This window comes from Dromaius novaehollandiae, chromosome 1 (assembly GCF_036370855.1).
Source record: "Dromaius novaehollandiae isolate bDroNov1 chromosome 1, bDroNov1.hap1, whole genome shotgun sequence".
Lineage (NCBI taxonomy): Eukaryota > Metazoa > Chordata > Aves > Casuariiformes > Dromaiidae > Dromaius > Dromaius novaehollandiae.
This window is the reverse complement of record NC_088098.1, coordinates 116,472,870-116,494,820: the sequence shown is the minus strand read 5'-3', so window position 1 is coordinate 116,494,820 and position 21,951 is coordinate 116,472,870. Positions and strand designations below refer to the sequence as shown.

Genomic DNA, 21,951 nt, shown 5'->3' with positions numbered 1-21,951 from the left:
CAAAAGGCATAAGGACTTGCTTGGGGGAAAAAAAAATCCATTACAGGACACAGAACCAGTCTGCCATGTGCAAATGGTCTTCTGGAGAAAAAAGGATTTAAAAATAGACAGCGCAGAGATACTTTCTGAGTTTTCTATAATAGAGTAAGCACAAAATTTAATAAGGTAATAATCATGTAATTTCAACATCTCCATTAAAAATACCAGCACAAGTTTTCTGGCCCTTTGGAAACATGTGATCCTGCCAGGATAAAGAGAAGCCAGGCAACACAACAGCCCCAAGTAACAGAATCCACCTTGCACACACATGATAGGAATATCAATTTAGAGAACACCTGGCTCCTCTAACATATCATTTCTTGATTAGACAGACCACTAAACATGTTTCAGAAATAAAGGAAAGCAAAATGCCACCAACACATAATCAGGTAATGACACAATGGGATTTAGTAAGAAAGGGATGCAGGGGCAGTACCAGCACCCGCTTAGTATTGTGGGCCTGAATTCCACATGAAGCCTCAAAGCCTTTTGTGTCCCCCTCTTCCCTCACTCAGTCAAACCCTGCAAGAGCAGGGATTGCCTCTAAAAAGAGGCAAATTTTGGACAGGATAAATTCTCAGTTGTCCATCTGTGCCGACAGACTGGCAGTCTTTCAGGGTCACCTGGATGAAATGCTTCTTGTGTTTTTCATGTGACTTCAGTGACTCTAAGAGCAATAACTCACCTAGAGGAGAATAAGGTGTGGTGGGGAGGAGAAAAAGAAGCAAAGAAGGAGGTTATGAGATATTACAATGATGGAAGATGTAGAAGAAATAAGCTGCTGGAAGGGTAATTTTTCCCTGCTTCTACCACCAGATGATGCTACAGAGCAAACTACGGTAGCATTAAAGACTAAGTCTATGAGAAGCCACGTGTTTACAAGTTCAGTAATACCATTTTGAAGATAAATGATTTTTTAAAATCCATTCTTATTAATAATACAGGTACTTCGTAGGCATTATCACTATAGAGTATCAGCTCCTCCCATGAGTTAATAAACTGTACTATCTTCCATAGGCCCCCCGTATGGGCAATTACTTTAGCGTAATAAATGCAAAACTTGCCATTACACATCCACAACCACCAAATCAGTCAGGGATGCAGCACTCACGCGCACACCCCAGAATGATGTATATACCACTCAGTGCACCACTACCACTGAAGAAATAGCATGGGGGTACTCAGGCAACCACTAATAACCAGGATTAACTCATACAAACAACCGTAGAGACAGAAAGCCTAAATTGAAAGTAGGGGGACACTTTTTCGTGAAACAGACACTCAGAGGCACATACAAAATACTTTCAAAGAATGAACCTGGAATTAAAGAACCTACTGCCTAAAAAGACATCTCAGATTTAACAAGTTATTAACTTGTAAGGCATATTACAGATTTTTCCCTCCTACTAGCACCTCAGTATCCCACAAGCAGCTTTTACGCACCTCTCTTATAACCTCTCCCTCATGAGCACTTTGCAAATGCTGACTAAACTTGTTCCTGAGCTGTCTCGCTGATTAACATAATTCAATTAAACCCAGAACAACTGATCTCAATCTGTTTTTAAAATGAAGATTACTCTTTCTGTTTCAGAAATGAGGAAGAGCTTTTGTGCATGAAAGCTGCTCTGTTTCTCCAACATTATCAACTGATCTAGTGAAAAAAGCCAACAACCACCCAATATCAAACCAAACTTCCTCTGCTGATTCAGCTGCTGATTTACTGGCTTAGGCTGTGCTTTTCTCAATGGCAATGGCAGTTTAAGTGTCTTCTGTCCCCTCTTTACTTTCCCTGTCTGTTCCTAGCTCCCCATCCCTTTTTGCTGCAGCAGTACCACTGTTTGGGGAGGTGCTTGCTGTACTCTTTACCTTATAGCTAAAGCAATATAACAGCTGTCTGCTAACGGGAGGCTCTCGTTTCCTTTATGCTGGTACCAGCACTCGCCTCTCCCTCCAGCCAGCATGTTCAGGGACCTAAACCAAGCGAAAGCTGCTGTCTTGCTTTGGGGGAGTCAGGTTTTGGCTGACTTAGCTTGCTGGCTGCAGGGTCAGACCATGCAAGGCAAGCGGTGAGGATGCATGGCTCGAGGGACAAGGTGAAGGAGCAGGACCAGCGCTGCCCCTTTGCATGCTCACTTTCTGTTAGGTAGCTCCGCTGTAATCTCAAGCTGCAACCCAGGAGAAAAAGTGAGATTGGTGAGCATGCCCAGAGGTGCCGCAGAAATCTGAGCTCTCAGCTCATGTCTCCTGATGGCAAAGCCCGCTGTCCGTCTGGTAGCCTGTCTTTCTCGATCTGCCATCTGTAAGGGTTATCTTTCACATAGAGGCACTCATCTTGCATCTAGCTTTCAAAAACGTGGTTATTTCTATCTTCTTAAAGTACCTCCTTGACATTTAAGATGGCGCTAGTGCTTTCAGTGAAATTGTCATCACTCACACACTCAGCACTCAAGTCTCAGGTTTTTTACCCCATACCTCTCTGTTTGTGTGTTCACACATAGAAGGGTAGAAGATGAAAATCCTGCCACAAAGCACGCCACTCCTGCCCTCTCCTCTGATGACCTTCACAAGCTCATCATCATTCTTTTCACAAAGGCAAAAGCCAGCCATGCAGGGCTGGGACCAAATCTTGCTGGGGTATTGGCGAGGTGGTCACAAGGGCAAACGTCCCCTTTGGGATTTAGTTAAGGACAATAAATGCATTTCTGTCTGTGACCTAAATCAGGGCTGAGGCCAGGTTCCCAGAAGCTAAAAGGCTAATGCAATAACCCAGACTGTGCTTAGGTTTACATGTGTGGGTTAAGCTAATCCAACAAGAAACAAATATTTCATTTTAAATAATGGTCCATTCTTTACCTCACATAGGCTTTCAGTAATGCATTCTTTATCCATAAATTAGCAAAGAAATTGAAAGAAATCCTTTAATACTGTTACAAGACAAGAGGACTGGGATTGGAAGCAATGGCTATTGCCTTCCTCGTACTTTATGATTTTAGCAATCATACCCCCAGGAAAGTTCCAGCTTTGCCATTGTCCAAAGTACTCTGTGATTGTATATGTCACTTCAGTGTTTCAACTGGCAATGAACACAGATAACAGCATTTTTCAAAGAGAAGCAGAAGCTAAGGTGGACCCTAATTCATCAAATGCATTCCCTCTTCTACAGAATCCTAGATGTACTATTGTCAGCCTTGCTGCAGCCTGAGAATTATACAAAGAAATACTGGCTGAAAAAAGAGGGAAGGCAATATAGTTCTTGAAACATGCAAAGACCTGGGTAGGCTTCATGAAGGTACTTTATAAGGAATGACAAATATTTTGCACTTGTGAAAATAGAGACCGTCCCTACTATAAGGGATACTAAGTAGGGATAGCTATTTTTTGTGTACAAATTTCATGGCCTTGGAACCAATCTGAGTTATTTAAGAGCCAGAGAAAACCCTCTATTATTACAGTTTCGTTGCTGTTTTCAATGGAAAAGAGAAGGCAACAACTTCTGGGTTGTGGTGAATTTTTTTTTTAAGGATGTTATTGTATATATGTGTTATTGTATATATGTATGTATGTATTATTATATATGTAAGGATGTAAGGAAATGTTATTTCATGCTTCCAATGACCAAGTTATCATCCTTACAATAAATTATGCTGTGTTGATTGTGAATTGCCAAGTTTTTTTCCTGGGTGAACATTATCCTGGATGCCCCATATACCAGTCGTGTCCAAAACAACTGTGTTTTTTGCAACTCAGTCATTCATAAACTCAAACAGAATCTTTTTAGGATGATAGTCAGTTTACTTCTGGAAAATTACCTGAAAATAAGGTTTTCTGATGTTGGGCAAGTAGTGTTACCAAGGGGAGTTTTATGTACAGCCCCTCATTCTTCTTCCTTTTTAATTTTTTTGGAGGAAACTGAACTTTTTATGCATACAATTACTGTGAGCCAAAAATAACAACTCTTAAATTAGCACTGAGTAGGTGGAGGGGTACAACTAGCACACAAGCTTGCCATAACAGTCTGAATTTATAAATAAAGAGATGGGACTTGACATGCAGAATAACTAGAACTGTCAGATGACTAATGGATTTCACCCATTATATATTGAGGCACTGGTAAAGTAGCTAATGAAGTGGGATTACTTAAAAGTATGTCTATATTAGCTGGCATAAGACCCAATTTTGCAATCAGATCTGTCGAGATGCAACTGTCTGCTCACACGTTTGACCGAAGGATGTGTGTTTGGTGCACGCGTCGGCCGGGTTGGCTGCGGCTGCAGCACAGGGAGGAGGATGGCTGCTCACTCGCACACGCACTGTGTCCAGTAGCACCAAAAGGAGGGCAGGGAGACAGCTCTCCTGTGCTGCAGTTTGATGAGCGTTTAAGCCTGCACCGCAGCCAAGAAAAGCTGTCCCTGAAGGGTTTTTACCCTCTGGCCTTATTTTCCTGCCCCATGCTGCTCCTGGCGTTGTGCTGGTGTAAGCGTCTGTAGAGCTGAGTGGGGAATGGGATCAGGAAGCTGATTTGGCTGATGAACAACTTGGCCCCTCTCCTTCCTAAGATATTTGAAACTTTCTATAGGAACAAAAACATTCCCTGACCAGGTCTAATGATAAACTTTACCTACAAGTCAATTCCTCTAAGCCTTTTGCTTTGCCCACATTCTGGGGTAGCTGCTGAAAACGGCATCAGTGTTTAAGCAGGAACATGCTAGTGCCATACACTGTAAAGTAAGGAAGTGACAGCACCTCTCTTGTCTGTGATGTATGAGACTTTTATACACTACTGGATGTTTCTTGCTACCATGTTGCTTTACAAGCTACTAGAAAATGTCCTGACCTTTCTTCACTATTAGGTCTTCTTTACCATGCTTCTCTGTGTATCTTGCACTGAGAAGGACCTATAGGAGAGAGTGGATATTAGATGTGAGGGGAGCCTGAGTGGTTTTATGGTACTCTTTGGGAGCAGTAGGCTGAGAAATGGAGGAGAAGACAGGGAGCAAAAGGACCTGCAGGATGACTGCCTGATCCTAAGTGTTGCCCTCTGTCTCACAGCCTGCTGACCGCTGCAGGACTTCTCCTTTACACACGTACAGCCAAGTCTGGAGCATCATGTGCAGTTGCATCCCCAGTACCAGAGGGAGACTGACAAACTGTAGTGTGTCTAGTGGAAGCACACAGAGGTCGGGGCTGGAGCCCAAGACATGCAAGGAGAGGCAGAGAGAGTTTAGCCCAGAGAAGGGAAGGCTCGGGGAGATCTCATTGCTGTCTTCAACTTTTCAGAAGGGGATTACAAAGAAGACAGAGACAATCTCTTCTCAGTGATGCACAGGGGCAGGATGACAAGCAGCAGTCACAATTTGCAGCAAGGGAAATTCTGACTGTATGTCAACTTCATGGTGGCAGTGGTCAAGCACTGGCAAAGACCGCTCAGAGGCTGTGAATTCTCTGTCCTTGAAGATACTCAGACCTTGACTGGGCAAGGACCTATTCAGCCTGCCCTGACTTTATTGAAGAAATGTAGCCTTGTAATTGTAGAAATTAGACTTGCTTTGGGCAGATGGTTGGACTAGAAACTCCCTGGGGTCCCTTGCAACCTTACTTTTCTACGATTTAAAGTCACATTCATGCTACCTGTGCTCCAGGTTATAAGGAAGTTTCTCTATGCCGTATTGCCTTCCTTGGCCCCCAGTGAAATGCCTCAGCTTTCATCTCTACTTTTCTCTCTTGCCCAGACTCACTGTACTGAAACTCTGTCTGAATTTCTTTGTCTACTGTGTGGGGTAGTAGGTTTATATTCTCGCACATAATGCGGGGACAATTCAATATGCTGAACTTCAGTCCTTCTGGCTTTTCTTTGCAGAATCACAGGAAAGGGAAAGTGTTGGGCTCATTGTCCTGATTTTCCTTTAGGCTCTCTTGCAGTCACCAGAGAAGCCCTGCAAGAGGCGAGGATGGCTCACTGTTGAAGTGCTCTGCTGCCAGATGGTGCTGGCTAAACCTAGGAGGAGATACAGCCTTTCACAACCTCCATTTGGGCAAAACAGCTTGAAGATCTAGCTGTCAGTTATGCTACTAAGTACAAGCTATAAAATGAATTGTGTTCTTGGGATAGCTTTCACGTGCTTGTGTTCTTACGGTTATTTTGAATGGCCACTTGACTTTTGAATTTTCCTAATCTGGGACCGTAGCACAATATCAAATTTTAATAAGACCTCCTGGCTGAATCAGTGGGGAGTTTTACCTGAAAATCAATGTCAGGAAAGGACCTGCACTAAATTTTGCTGATTAAATGCTTTGACTCAAGTGCCCAGTGTGGTAATGTCATTGAAAACCTGCCATTAATCAATGACTTAATGAAAAAAATGATGTTTTATATTTGGATCTGATTAGCAAGCAATATAATGATTAGTGAGTAGATAGTTGAGATTTTGTATTGTTTTGAACAGAGAACAAATATTTGATATGCAGTATTTGAAAATAAGTATCCTTAATTTGTTACACATCCAAGTATTAACAGTGATCATTGCTTTGTATTTCCTTATCTGATTTCCAGAGTTGACAGGGGCTGCTTCCACTTTTATGTGTTTAAAGATCACCTTGTGTAGTTTGGTAGATTTTGTAAAATACTTGCTGTTAAGACACAGCTCATGTTTACTTATTAATGCATTTTAAAATGTACTTATCCAGATCTGAGCTGAGTCATGAATTAAAAAGTACTATGGCAGCTGGGGCAAGGCTTGTGGCAAGGTGCTCCCCAGCTCCCCTAAATCCCATCAAACAGAGTTTGTCTGTATGATATACAGCAAAAACACTGGCTTAAGCTCTACCAATATGTGAGGAATACGTGCGGTGCCAAAGGTGGGAAAGAACCAGGTTGAAGATCCAGTGTCACCGACAGGAGTTAGTGCCAATGACTCCTTATAAATGTTTGGCAGTAAATACAAAGGAAGGAGGGAACTACTTTAGAGAAAGGGTAATATCAGTGCAGGCCCAAGGGATTACCAGCGGGTCGTGAGTAATGTGAACGGGGACGCAGAAGCAGGTCCCTGACCACCTCAGAAGTCGACTTTCCCAGGTGCAGCAGAGCGAGCAGGGAACCAAAGCGAATGGCACTTGATAAGCCAGGATTATATGGCAGGAGAGGATCAACCCTGATGATAGGAGGTTTGGCTTGTAATAGGACTCCCAGTCATATGTCCCAGTCCTGTTATCTTTAAGGAGGCTTGAAGGAGGTAGGGTAGGTGTTATATTCACCCCAGGATCTAGGGCTTCTGCTGGTAACTTGCATGAGCCAAGAAGGCATTTTTTTCTGTCCTGATACGTAATTCATCATTGAGCTCCCCCCACATGCACTTAAGATTGCTGTGACTGGAGATAGAACAGCGGGGGTGATGCTCCCGCGGCATGAAAATATGGAAGCTAAGTGCTTAGCGCAGTTGGTGGAAACCAGGCCTGGGTTTAGAGCGAGGAGATGCTTCCTCCAAGCCAGGCTGGGACGGGCGGTTGGAGGGCTGCTGGCTGAAGGGTGCTGGGGCGTGCCTGGAGGACCCCAGCAGTCCCCGTCCGGCCCTGGTGCCCGGGTGGGTCACCCACGGGTGTCCCGCCAAAACCCGGCCCCTGAGCGGGGCCCGGCCCAGGGCGGCGGCGGTTGGGGCGGGGCGGGGTGGGGCCAGGCCCTCTCCCACGTGCCGGGGCTGTTTACGGCCCCGCCCTGTGGGCGGGGCCCTCCCCGCCCGCAGCCAATCCCGCGGGCCGCCGCCGCGGCGCGCGCTAACTTCGCCCGGCTCTGCCCCCCGCCCGCCCTACCGGATTGGCCGGGCGCTGCCCCGCTCGGCGGGCGACCGGCACGCCTCATTGGCCGAAGCGGGCGCGGGGCCGCTTTTGTTGCGGGCTCCCTCGGCGCTGGGAGGCGGTGGCGGCACGCGGTGGCGGCGGCTCCCCGCCTCCCTCCCCCTCTCGGCGCACGCCGGGCCCTGGGTACCGGTCCCTACGCCGCGGCCCCTCCCCTCTCCATCTGGGAGCCGCGTGAGCCATTGTCACACAACATTGCAACTCCGAACGCCCCGCTGTTCGCCGCTGGCCGCCGCCATTGGCCCGTTGGGGTCGGATTGACCCGCGGCGTAGCCAATGGGCGCCGGTCTCCAAGGCGCCCGCTGGCGCCGCCCCTCGCAGCGCTGGCAGTAACAATATGGCAGCGGCGCCTATTGGCGGCGGCGCGCTCTGAGCCGTGGCGGCCCCGGGCGCCCGGCGGCGGCGGCGCGGGGGCGGCGGCGGCAGCGGCGGCAGCAGCAGCGGCAGCATCAGCATCAGCATCAGCATCAGCATCAGCATCAGCATCAGCATCAGCAGCCCGCTGGGCGCGTGGCGCTCCGCGGCCCGGCGCGGCCCGACTAGGCTGCCGGCGGCAGGTGAGTGAGAGGCGGGTGCCGCGGTGCCCTCGCGGGCGCCGGCACCGGCATCGGCATCCCCCCGGCGGGGCGCAGCCGACCGGGCGTTATGCGGCGCCGCGGGAACGGCGGGGTTCGGTGCTGGGGAGCGAGACGGGCCGGGCCGGGCGCCCCGCGGGGCCGCTCGGTGCCGGCGGCGGGCGCCCCGCCGTAGCCGCCGCCGCGGAGCGGCTTTTGTTCGGCGGGCGCGGCCGGGGCCGCCCCGCGGCCGCTGCGCCTCAGGAGCATCGTGCTACAGAGCCGCGCTGCCGCCGAGGCGCCGCGCACAAGCCCGCCTCGCAGGGTGCTCCCTCACAGCTGCTATGCTCCCTTCTTAAAAATTACCTTTAAATATTCATTTATTTTTTTTACCCCCGCAAGAGGTTGTGCAGGCTCCGTCCTTGGATGTTTTCAAGACGCGCCTGGACGCAGCCCTGAGCAGCCTGGTCTGGGTGCAGAGCTGGCCCTGCTCTGGGCAGGAGGCCGGGCTGGAGCCCCCACAGATCCATTCCCGCCTGAGTGGCTCCGCGGTTGAGCTTTGCCTGACAGTGCTGTGGGAGCACAGGCAGTGTAGTCTGGGGAGCGTATCACTAATTTGTGTAGAGTAGGCAAAGATCAGGTATTTCTGCATATGGGGGTGTGAGTTTGAGCCTATGTAGGCTATAGGCTTGATTGATTGAAAACTGGCTTAAGTTACTCCTGTTAAGGTTTGCCTGTGCAGCCCTTGCTTGAGTTAGGGACTGCTGGCAGATGCACACAATCCTGGACTTAAATGCAAGTACTTGCATAAATGCTGTCTTAAATAGAGTTGCACAAATGGATACGTAATTCCTGTGTACAGCTCATTACTACCACATCAGACTGACAAGTGTAGAGAGAAATCGACTTTCCATTCCTCACCTTCCCTTAATTCCCCAAACCTTTCTCTTCCCCCTTCCTCTACCCCAAGCAGTCAGAAGACTCTGGGATAGTGAAAGCTGGCTACAGTTGGGAAATAGGTAGTGTTTATGATTTGTTAATCATTTTTCTATGTATGAAATTCTGATTTAAAAATGTATTGGAATAAATTAAGAGAAGCTGAGATCTATGGAGTGATTACTCGGGTACCTAATCTGTGATTAGAGCATCCTTTCTCCTTCCTGTATTATTAAAATGCTTCTGTCAAGTTCAGTGACACTTCAGTGCTGTGATATAAATTATGGAACAAGGGCATAAGGGACTTCCTTTGCCTTAGCTGTAAGGGCCTGATCAGGCAGAGAGCATCTTCCACTGACCCCTTTGGATGTGGCTGCCATTAGAGCCCCTCTTATGGGTATTTGCTCTGTACTCTCATCCATGTAAAATCTCGATCTGCCCTTCCCCTCGCAAATGCCGGCTTGTTCAGGCAGAGCATGATTTATCAGGTTAGCTGTAACAGTTGCCCTTGCTGCTTCCTAACAAGCCCACCTGGATGGGGCAGTCCCACAGGATTTTGAAGACTCGCATGACCTTGGAAAGTGCTGTGGTTCTCTCTCTCTCTGTTTCCCTTAATTGTCCTTGTAGACCGCAAGCTTGATTTGGAGACTGCTCTGTAGAGAAGTCCTGGGAAGTGTCTTAAAACCTGCTCATCACCCTCATGTTTTTTTCTGTGTTATTCTGTGAATGGCAGTGAAGGTGCTACACTGGCGCTTCCATATGCTCAAGATAAAACACGATGGTGAGGAAAACTCTTTTTTTCTTCCCTTCCAGGCCCTGGAGGTGGCGGAGGTAGAAGATGAACATGATATACCGATGGGGGCTTGGCACGCTTCTGTTTTGGCTAGAGGCAGATTAGTCCTGCTCCCACTTAGGCTTACTGTCCCAGAATCGTGTTTCCCCCAGAAGAAAAAGCCATTTGCTTATTGAATAGCAGAGCAACTTCGTAATGAAAAGTTACTGGAGTATCCCGTTAAAAAAAGTTTAATATATAGTCTTTTTGTTATTGTTGCACTTGTATTAATGATCACATTATGCTTTACAGTGTATTCAAGATCATACTTTGGAATCCTTAAACATGATCAGTTATCTGTAATGATAATCGACTTTGAGATGTGGCTCTGCGTAATCTTATGTGATGGTGACAGTAACTTGGCTTAAAAGAAAAAAGGTACACTGCTGTCTTAAACTGCCTTTTTGTCTAGTTATTCTTGGAGTAGAATTCTATGAATCCTACCTAATATCTGTCCAGTGATTCATCTATTTTTGTTTGGAAGAAGAAACACTTTTTTTTTTTTTTTCTTTAATCAGAGGTGCTTATGGTGGTTGTGCAGCGTAGGCCTTCAGTAGCCAGGAACACTGGAAAAATCTTGTGATGCATCGTTTGAAAGGACAGCTGTATATAATGGGGGGAAAAGACCTGTTTGATACCAGCTCTCACCATTTCTCAGACTAAGTTCTCATGCTGTAGTGAGGAACATGGTATAAATAGAAATGCTAGATTTTAGCCACTGAATTCAAAGTTGTGGTTTCCACAGCAACCAGCACTCAGGCCGTTGTCTATGTATGTAATATTTTCCCTCTTTTAAAAATCTGGCTTCTTGTGTATCTCCTGTATCTCCTCTTCCATGTACATCTAGCACTTATTCCTCCTACTCTTCTTCAGCGTCTCCTTCCACTTTCCTGTTTCTGATTGCTACCTTCCTCCGTTCCTGACCTTCCTCTTGTCTCTTTCTGAACCAACAGCTGAAGGTATTGTGTGCAAGATCCCTACTTGTCCACCATGTGTGTCTGTCTTTTAAGTCCTTCTTTTGGTGTAAGCATTTACTTCCAGCTGTGCTGGCAGTGTGATAGGCACCACACAAACACAGGAAGAAATAGTCCCTGCCCTGAATCGCTGGCATATCCCTGAAATAAGGAAGGGATGGGAAACACATGGTTATCTGAGGAGTTGTCTTAGTGGTAGGTCCACGCTCTCTCCTGACTTCCATCTCCTGCTCAGTCATTTCTCTTGAGGCATAATGGAAATGCAGCTGGAGAACTGTGCCTGTGCTGAAGACTTCAGGATATGTCCTTCCCATATAAAGATTGTGACTCAAATGCTTGTTTTTAAAAATGTTTGTCGCATGAACTTGCAGTGTTGCTAAAGTGTTCTCATTTATAGCTAGGAGGTGACTGTATATACATAGTTGTGTCCAAGTTACAGTTTCCAGAGCAACTAGAGCTTTGTATCTCAGAAGGTTGTAAACATTAACTAAAATGCAAAATGTCACATCAAATCTTCCTTTCTTAAATTCAATATTTTTAGTTACTGTTAGAAATGCAGTTGTGCTCATCTGAGGATGCATTTAAAAACCTTAAATGCCCAAACAGATCTTCTTCAGACTTGCACTTCTGGGCTGAGAGCAAGAATGTGAAATTTCAGCCTCCAAAGTAATTATCCTTAGAGTTACAGCATAAGGCACTTAAAGAAGGAAGGGGGGAGGGAAAGAATGGAAGTATTATCTCATCTATATCTATAACCAGAACTAATGACAAAAGTGCAATCTGGCAAGAATGAGTAAAAAGCTGATGTAGGCTGAAAACAAATATCAAATGAAGGATTGCAATGGTTGGATAATTGATCCTGAGAAGGAAGAGGACTTGAGATCCCCTGTACCCGGGAGCAGTTGGACAGGCGGTGGTGCTGGAAGCTGCTCCGATTTTTCTGCTGCTGCTACTCCTTGTGAAGCTGGGTCTCTTTTGTGGTATTCCACAAATGCTTTTCCTCTGAGCAGTGGTGTCCAGGACCTTACGCATCAGAACAGGCCCCTTTCCCATTATAGCTCCATCTGAGACAACGCTATTTTCAAAACAGATGATGTATCTGCATTGTAGGTTTTCTGCTTGCTTCGTGAAGAATTTTGTTGAGAATAGGCATGTCATTCCATTATAAATTGCTCTACTGGAGACTTGAGGACTGGTTTCAGCAGTGATGCCATAAAATGTTTTGCAGGTTACCTGGGGAATCTTAGGAGCTTTAAGTGTTGGCTCGTATATAAAGGTATTACAAAGAGGGGATGTCTCAGGGGTCTTGCTTTCTATTTTTGTTAGTAACCTTCCAGCTTCTTCTCTTTATGTTTTTTTTTTTTTTTATTTTTTTATATATATGTATATATATGCATACACACACTCGTTCCATTGATGTTGCCACCTATAATAGCATTGTCAGCAGCCTATGGTTTTTGCTTAATAAAATGGAGGAATGATTCTTCCTCGTGAGATGATTTTTAATTTAAACATCAACCCAAACCGTCGTGATCTTTGGTATGCTGCCCAGATTATAGAAGCAAAATGATGAAAAACAGCAGTTGGTAATGGCTTGAAGCAAGTTGAAATACCTTGAACATCTTACTGGGTATCTCTTAGCAAAGACAGGGGTTTTGTTTTCTATATAGTGGGCCCAATCTTTGTGATATTGCACAAACTAAGAAAGGGTTTTAGATTGTTTGTGTGGGAGCAAGTTGTTCCTCAGTAGCTGTTACCTCTCTCCATGGCAGGCAACATTGCATGTTGGGTGGCAAAGGAGCAGAAGCTGGTAGTAGGCTGGGAGAAGAGCCAAATTGTTTGCTGGAATAAGAGTGACTTATTTTTTTTGAGCTCAAACTACCAGTGTGTGCTATCAACTTAGCTGGCTAAGCCTTTTGAAATAAAGGTACTGATGCTGGGGTTCAACGTTATGGAAATGTGTCTATCTTGGCAGCAGGACATCTACTTTTACTTTTCTCACGTGCACAATGTAAATATGCCTCTTCCTTGACCTTCTCCATTAGTTTCAGTGGATAAAGCCAAGTCTTCAGAGGAATTAGGCATTTAAGAGTTGGAATAACATACTTAATCCATTAACATTGAAACAGACTTGTTTTAAGAATTTCTTTTACAGAAGTGGGCAGTGATTAAGGAGTGGTGGGGAGGTGATTTATTGCTAAGGGCCGTTCCTCTACCTGGTTTGTCACCACAGCTGTTTAGTCTACCTGGGGACCTACATCCTTAGTTTCTAACTAGCTTACTTCTGTGGTAGTCATTACAAGGGAAGTTATCTAAAAAGGCTGCAGTATTTTTCCCCATATATCCTCCACCTAGGAGGTCTCTTCTGCAGTTTTGGGCAAACCCTTGGCCTAAAAAAGCAAGATGGAGAAAGAGAAAGTTAATGTCAAAGTAGAATAGCAAGAGGTTATGTCTATAGGTAAGTGATGAAGAGAGATGGATTGTTGAAAATGATCATTTTGTGTTGTGGTTGGGAAACATTTTCTAGTAGCAGCATGTATCTATATTTTATGGTTTTTGTAGCCCACACTGCAATAATATAAATACTTGGAATGTATTAGGTGTTTAAGCTAAAGGATCTTTTTACCTTTGGACACAGTAATCTTGTGCAGCAGAGTTCTGCATAGCTTCACATTATTGAGTATGTCTTCATGTTTAATTGTTTTTTTCCTTCACGTGCTCTGTTCCTAACATCAGTACAGTCTTCCACCTCATGGATTAATAATTTAAATGCCTGAACTGATTAAACACATACATCTGGGCTAAGAACAATCACAACCATTTTTTGATTCAGAGTGTGACTTTTCTGAAGATTCAAAGCAACTGAAAATAGCTTCATCACAGAAACATCAAGCATAAATTGAAAATTATTACTGTAATGTCATGGCTTCTGGCAGTGCGTGTTTGCTTTCCTATTAGCGACATCTCATTGAACAATCGAGGGTTTATTGACAACTCATTTACTTTGTTTAATTGTGTGACTCACTGAAGGGCAGGGCTGTCTTTCCCTCTGCAGAACAACGCGGAGACTTCGACGTGGAGTGGTTCTCTGGTGTGCAGTAACTTGATTGCTGTTGGAGGGCATTTTGTGAAGAAGAAGGGATTGCAGAAAGCTTGAGGAAATTTCTGCTGGTGAGTTTGGGAATGCGTTGCCTGTGAAGCTCCCCACAGCTTTGGGCTTAGTGTGGTGCCCATCTGCAGAGGTGGCCAGGCTCACAGAGGGGAGGAGGCATGTAGTTGCTCTTGAGAGACCAAGATGTGGCTGTGACTTGTCTCTGCTGTGTCACCCTTGCCCTTGGTGCCAGGAGTTGCCCCTTGTGGGTGGCAGTGGTTGGTGCTGATGTGAAGAGAATGGTAGGAGAAATTGGACAGGCGGGAGCTGCCAGTAGCCCCTTGGCCATCATGGCTTCTACTGCCATGTGCTCGGCTTTTGCAGCAGAGCAGGGAGGGCTTGTGTGGAAACCACTGTGCCTGGGGACAGGTTCACTCCTCCCTGGGGTGCGTGGAGGGGCAGGAGCAGTGTCTCCTGCTGTCTGGAAAAAGGTGTTACCTTTTCTTTCCAAAATGTCTTTTCATAAAAGAACAGCTCTTCTCTGCTCTCCCCATGTAAAGCCATGCACGCTCCACAGCCTCCTTCAAAAAATTGCAAGTCTAACCAGCTACCCAAGGAAAGAAGTCTTCCCCCCCGCCCCCAACATGAGACCTGCATCATCCTGCACTGTTACCAGCTGGTGCTCTGCCATTTAATCTCAGACTCGCTGATGATAGTGCTCTCAGAAGACAAGAGTTTCTTCTCCTTTTGTTGTAAAAAATACTCTTGGGAAGCTACTTTATAGAGCAACAGCATCTCTCTAGGCTAAAGCTAAACCACAGCTGGAAAACATCTCTCATCTCTCACTCAAAGTCTTGCATCAAAAGATTTAAAACCTCCTGCCAGAATGCTGTGGCCTTACACTTTGTCCATAATTTTCTGCTCTACCAGCACTTACCCTACAAGATCATGAATACCTTGGTCTCCTTTATCTTGTCCCTCCTCATTCACATGAGAACTGGGAGGAAAATCTGCTACACTGTTTTGAAGCTTTCAGTTTGCATTTGGATTTGGATTCTTTTTTTTTTTTTTTTTTTTTTTTTTTTTTTTTCATTTGAAATCACACTAGCCCTCCCCTCTAGCTTTCTGCCCTCCCTGATAAGCAACACAGTCAGGTACCAGGCTTTCAGCAAGTGAAAGCAAATCCTGCTTGGATCCAGTTACTGCTTGTCTGTCAGACTCTCCATTATCACAGAAGTGACGTATTTGTTGTTTTGAATGATCTCTTGTCCTTTCTTCAGTCCTTCCCCCCCCGCGCCCCTCTTCTCCTACTAAGAAAAGTGCTGTTCAATCCTCTGTCTCTCCACTCAGTTTGGGGAGGGGAGAACAGGAAGAAACTTGTGTTCCTCGTTAATCCAGGATAGGCTTCCCAACTACTTTCCACCTAACTTCAATGGTTCTTGCAGTGCAGATCTCAAATCCTCTCCTTCTCTCTCTGATTTGTAGTCTCATCCTGTTCCAGCACTGCCTTGATCTCCTGGACCATAAAAACCCCGTGAGCTTTGATAGTTTACTGTACCACTGTCAGTTGTTACTCTTGCAATTAATGACCTTGCACACTGGTCAGGCTCTTTATGCTGTTCCCCAGCACTCAGGCCCATGACTATCCTCTGTTCAAGTGCTTTTCCTGTGGCTCCTCAAAATTCAATTGTGAAACGAAGCCTTGGGCAAATGGCATCTATCTTTATCTCACAACCAGTGTTTTAGCAGGGCTCTTTACACTTTGCCGAATCAGTTGCATCAGCTCTCCAAGTCACTTTGCTTTCTCTTTATCAAAAGCATGTCTTAAAACCTCAAGAGTACTGCTTCCTATCGTTCCATCAGCCACCAATTTCCTGGAGAATTTTGATGCTTTTTGAAACTTCTGTTCAAACCTTAATTCATGTCCTACCTGCGTTTTTATCCACGCTTGCATAACTTGCACTAGTCCTCTGCTTGTAGCTCGTTCCTTCAGCAGGGACCTGCGCTGGACTTTGCAGATTCCTCAGAGGTGCTGTCTGTGTGATATGATTTCATAGGCACTTTTAAAGCTGTCATCTGCTGACCGTGTGACAGGTGATCTAGAGAATCACATTAAACAACACAGATATGGCTGGTTTTAGTCGTCATTTCCCCACCCCCTTAAGATCATCTTCCTCTTCCATTGTGCTTTTGAGAGATGAGAGTATTTTTTGATCCAAAAAGTTGGATGTCTACTCTTCTGGGAGATGGAGAGCTCTTATGGTGACTAAGCTGTGTGACTGTCAGGGATGGATACATACTTGTTCCAACTTGGGGGCAAAAAAGAGGTTAAGCATCTTCCCTGAAGACTTGAATTCTCTGCACCATTAGCCAAGCCTGAGCAAGAGACCAGAATGCCAAACACTGCACAAATTACAGAAACTGGACTAGCAGAGAAGCGCTTTTAATTATAGAAGTTGCCATCTCACCTTTTTACTAGCTGTAGCTTAAAGCAGTTGTTGACTGCAGGAGTCCTTAGCTTGAGCTTTGTTGCCCTTCCCCAGCAAAGCGCCCTGCAGGAACAGCTGAAGTAAAAGAGCCACCAACAGCATTCTGCTACCTTTAATGCTTCTGGGGACTGTTTCTGGTACCTGAGCTATCTCATTCCAGACAAGTCAAAGTTTTTCAGCGTGGTAGTGTATTACATGTGTATATGCATCCCCTACGTATGTGGGAACTGTGATGGGCAAAACATGAGCTAGCTGCAGTGATTTAACAGGGAGGAGGAAACTCTAGGAACAGTTAAGGGTAGGTGAATGTTGTGCTTGTTGTTCAGTGCCCTGGAAAAGCCTCCCCAGAGTCTGACTGGTGCTGACACCTGCTTGTCCCTGCGGAGAGGGGTGCATGGTGCTCTAGAGATGCACTGATTGACTGAGGCTGTGCATTTCTAGGTTATTTAGCATTTTGGAGAACAATTTTGGCATGATTTTCATCATAATACTAACCATAAAAAAGGCTGTCAGCATTAAGTGGCTTCCCCCCCTGCAGAAAGCTATTTGTCTTGTTTTGTTTCTAGATAGCAATGGACCTGTGCAAAAATTCTGTTAAGCCCTGTTAATGGGGGGTGTTGAAGTACAAAGTGGTTATATGGGGTGGAGGAAGAAAGAGCCTTTTATGAAGACGTAGCACGTGATGGTGAGAAAACCTGTTGCACTCTGGCAACAAAGGAGGACAAGTGTAGCTTCCATTTACTCTGTATTATCTGTATGGCATGTGTTAGAAATGTAGGTGTTATATTTAAGGAAGTTTGGACATAAATCCTGTTACGCTTGCTTGTTTCTAATAAAACACATTTTTCTCCTTTGGTCGTTGTTGTCTCCTGGGAAGGTCATGCCAGTTGTATTAACTTGATGGCAGAACTGCTAATGAAATCAGTGGGTTCAGGATTTCACTCCATGACTCAAAGAAAACTGTATCTTCTGTTGCTATAGACTGTGGAGTTATAAGAGTGTGATTGCTTTGTGCTCTGATGAGTCTGCAAAAGGATAGTTGTGAGTAAGGAAACTTGAGCTGACACAATTACCTGCCAAAATAATTAAGTGCATAGCTAAATAATATAAAAAGACCAGACAAGTAAATTGCTTTTGTACAAATATTCTTTTCTTTCTGAGGCTTGCTGAAGTGGGAAGATCCCTCTGTGAAAATGAGGTGAGCTATTAGTATTAATTGATTTGGCGGTTAACATCAGTTGGGATGAACTTGCCGAGGATTAATGTGGCAACGTATGCAATTTCAGGAGAAATTGATTGCATTTCATCACTTTTGTGTGTAGCGTTCCCTTAAACTACTAATGAAAGTTCAGTCACTAATGAACAGAGTGTTTCATTAAATGTACATTAAGCTTGGGATAGTTAACAAGTGTCTTTTTGGGATCCCCTTTTCTCTTCACTCCTTTACTGGATCTACATGCGTGGTTTTTTTTTTTTTTTTTTTTTTTTTTTTAATAGCTGCAAGTGAAGATAAGACTTTTGTGTTCAAGCGATATTTCTCTTTGGAGAGTATTTTGTATGGCAAGACTTTTTATGTGTTTTGCCTTTGCTAGCAATTACTGCTGCTTGCAGTTGTGGCTTCTAGTTCAGAACAAAGCTGTTTTGTGTGTCTAGTGAGTAATAATTGTTGACAGTTGATTATGTTGGAGACCTCTCATTGTGGCTGGGATCTGAATTATACCAACTGCTACTGAACTCAAATTATAGGTTTATAATTTTAGCTTTAGGGCATGTCACGCTAGAATATTCTCTTTCCTCTGGTAATAAACTAAAAATCGATGTTAAAGGTCTTTCTTAAACACACAAAGTGAGGCATAGAGTGGAAGTGTTGCAAATACTGTTTAAATTTCTATTCTTGCTGTTGCATGCTCTCAGACTTTTGTTGTAACACCTAGCTGTTGCATCCCAGGGGACGGTTAAATGTATTCACTGTGTGTTTAAATCTGCAATATACGTGTCAGGTAGAATGAATTGAGTAAAGGGGAATTGCTGGGGTACACTGTGTATCCAGTTACTGATGCAACTCATGGACCGGGAGCCACTTGATGCATGGATGAGCAGCTGGAAACGGGGGGCTGCTACTCGGGCAGACAGGGGCAGCTCCCCGATGCCACCCCAGAGTAGGGCAGCCTTCTTCCCACCTGTGACGGCACGGCTGTCTCCGCGGCCGCGCCAGCAATGGCAAATTGCTGCTGTCGAGGAGGCCTCCACTGTGAATCTTCCTTGCTCGTAGCTTTTTATATGAGGTAATTGATGCTACCTGAGTGTTTTTCAATTTATTTTCATGGCTAAATTTTTCATGAATAGGATGGTATGAAAATGAATGTGTCATTAAGAAATGTCCGGGAATGCTGTTTGCCCAGAAGTGATTAGGAGATTAAGTAATGGATTAATTGTAATTATTCTTCTGAAACTCTGCTAATGGATGTAGACACAATGCCTGTATCCTTTTTAGCAGGGTTATGTGTGGATCTGCTTGTGTGGGGATGTGAGAGTGGGTGTGTGTTTTGTTTTACTTTTCAGTGGAGAATTATTTACTGGCAATTCACATTTTCCTCCTTGCTTCCCAAATTAAGTCAGTTTAACTAGCAACTCTGAATCTGTCTGAAGCTTCCCCTCTTCTGTATGGGGAAATCATTTGTTTGGGAAACACTGTTTTTTGTATCATACTTTAAATCATAGTTTACAAAGCATGTGAAGACAATCAAACAGTTTTTACTTTGGTCACTTCGGGAATTTTTAAAAGTATATTATAGGGGATTTGTTGGAGGTAGGTTCAAACTGAATAATGAGGCAGTCCTTCGTGCAGCCTTTCCTTCCCACAGGGTCTTGAGATTCTCAACCTTTTACATCAGGTTTTATTTTTCTCTTTCATGAATGTGTCAGCGGTTATTAAACAGTGGCTGGCTGTTCTGTCCTAGGGAAGAGCATAAGAACCGGGCGAGTATTAGTGACATATCTCTAAAGTCCTCTCCCAGCTTCCAGCACCTTGTGACTCAGGGATTTCGTAGGCCAGCAGCCTCTTAGCACGTAGCAGCTGCTGATGGCAAATGGTCGCACCAGCGTTTCCCAGAGAGAGCCAGGTGAACTGCCTAATGCTTTATTATGCCACTTCTCATCGTGGCTGTGACGCTTTTGAACGGTTCGAGTCTGTGCACTAGCTGGTGTGGCCAGGAAGGGTGGCCGAGGTGGACCTTTGACTCTGGTGTAACTGTAACCTAAGAATGAGGAAATTTATGGTTTAAACACAAGCAAAGGTTTACTTCACTACTGCCTTGGTCATTAAGGTTTCAACTTGTTGCATGAATGGTAGCACTTGCCTTAAACAGCTACGAGTAGCTTGTGGTTGGGGTGTATGCATTTTTAGGATTCCTGGGGAGATGCTTTCTCCCCCCCGCCCCTTATCATGATGCCTAGTTCAGTTGGGATTTTTGGTGCCTTGCCATACGCACAGAAAGACAGAAGCCTTGTTCTGAATACTGTGGCATAAGGGATTTCGTGTCCTTGAGAGCATATTGCAGGGCATGTGGGACTGCATCCTCCGATTTAGAGGTATCCAAATGCTGATTCTTGTCTCTGGCTTAATTCCTGATGGTCTGCATCAGCTTTTATGATGATTGCATACGTTTCTCTTTGGATAATGTGAACATGAAATTCAGCAGTGTCATCTTTATGTATCATCTGTTTTGGGTGTACGTATGTATGGAGCTTGTGACGGGTCAAGGAAAGGGCCTGAAGAAAGAGAAGCAGGTTGTGATGTTAACCAGCAACCATCACTTAGCTGCTGACCAAATCCATGTTGTGAGTGGTTATTTTAATTTAATTTTATTTTATTTTATTTTTTTATGCCTCAGGTCAAGAATGAAATGATTCAATGTTAAAGTCTCAGGCATAGCTGCAGTGGGCCATTCATGGCTTTCTGAGGACAGTCACTGAAGCACGTGATTGAAGACGCTTAGTAGTTCAATAATTACACTAGTCACTTCTGCCTGCTTGGGCCGTCTGTGGTTAATGTGTGGCTGGCTCAATAGCGTGGTGTTACGGTCTGATGGCTGGCTGAATAGTCTTGTTATAAATGGTGCTTGCTCTGTTCCCCCATAACAATACTCAGAAGAAGAGTTGGGCTTGAACCGCCTCCCTTGCCCCTATAAATAGGCATGCTTTAAAGGGGAAGCGTGGGGCAAGTCTCTGAACGTAGGATTTCTAGGAGCTACAAGCTTGTGGGAAGAAGCTGGGTGGAAAAAATCCTGCGAAATGTTTATGAAGTGTCGTGGCTTCAGCCAAAGATAAATTGACTGGTGGTTTATGAAGGAAACTCAATATCTGTTCTATTCTTGTTTGTCTACCGGGAGGCAATAACTGTCTCTTGTAGGTAAGTGTGCCTGGCCCGTGTCAGCTCTGGAAAAGTGGAGGGAATGAAGGACAATGAACAAAAGTCCGGCAAAGAAACATGGGAGAGCTGCTGCCTTCTGGTAAAAGGGGTCCTGAGCAAAAGCAATAAATGGCAGTTGGTGTGTGTGTGGTAGGTGAGTTTCTTGCAAGTTGTGGATATATAATGTATAAGAGCTTCTGAAATGACAAAAAACATCCCCTGCTGTACCTCGGTTTCCGCCTATGTTAAATGAGAAATCACGCTCTGTTTTTAACAAAGCAGACCTTGTTCAAAAAAAGCTGTGAGTATGGGCGCCCTCAAATTTAAGCAGGAGAAAAACATACCCATTCAGTGGTTGAGTTCAATTTTGAAGCTGTACCAGAAGGGAGTGTACCTGATACAGGCACCACAGTCAGCATTTTTTCAAATGTTTTTTTTCTAGGGGTCTGAGGCCTGGGTTGCAGGTGGCTGTGCTGGCTTGCAGGCGGGAGGGAGGCTACAAAACCTGCAAGGCAAGGGTAAGTGTGATGAACTATTGCGACAACCCCTTTGGACAAAACTGCTGTAGTGCTGGCCATACTTTGCTTATGATTTATTTCTAGGTTTGTTTCTATTTTCTTGCCTAATGTCTTTTTTTTTTTTAAAAAAAAAAAACAATCTGTGTCTGATCTTTATATTTTAGTGCTGGTAAACACCCCTCTAAATAAGACCTTTTTTTTTTTTTGGTTTGGGAAAAGAGGGCAATTCTGGGGGCTCATGCATTTGTTAGCTTCAATG

General features: G+C 44.8%; 1 protein-coding gene across 9 annotated transcripts in view; it reads left to right on the top strand.

Annotated features, from left to right (window-relative positions):
- Window positions 1-8,143: 8,143 nt before the first annotated feature.
- The window catches only part of TIAM1 (TIAM Rac1 associated GEF 1), a 201,776-nt gene continuing 187,968 nt past the window's right edge, over window positions 8,144-21,951 (top strand). For 4 of the 9 annotated variants that reach the window (XM_064524061.1, XM_064524057.1, XM_064524018.1 and 1 more), the window contains exons 1-2: window positions 8,144-8,444; window positions 21,617-21,692. The gene's annotated coding sequence lies outside the window, so the exon portion shown is untranslated. Of the gene's footprint in view, window positions 8,445-14,238; window positions 14,355-21,174; window positions 21,329-21,616; window positions 21,693-21,951 lie in introns of all 9 variants that reach the window. The other 5 variants (XM_064524025.1, XM_064524035.1, XM_064524033.1 and 2 more) reach the window with 4 other exon arrangements.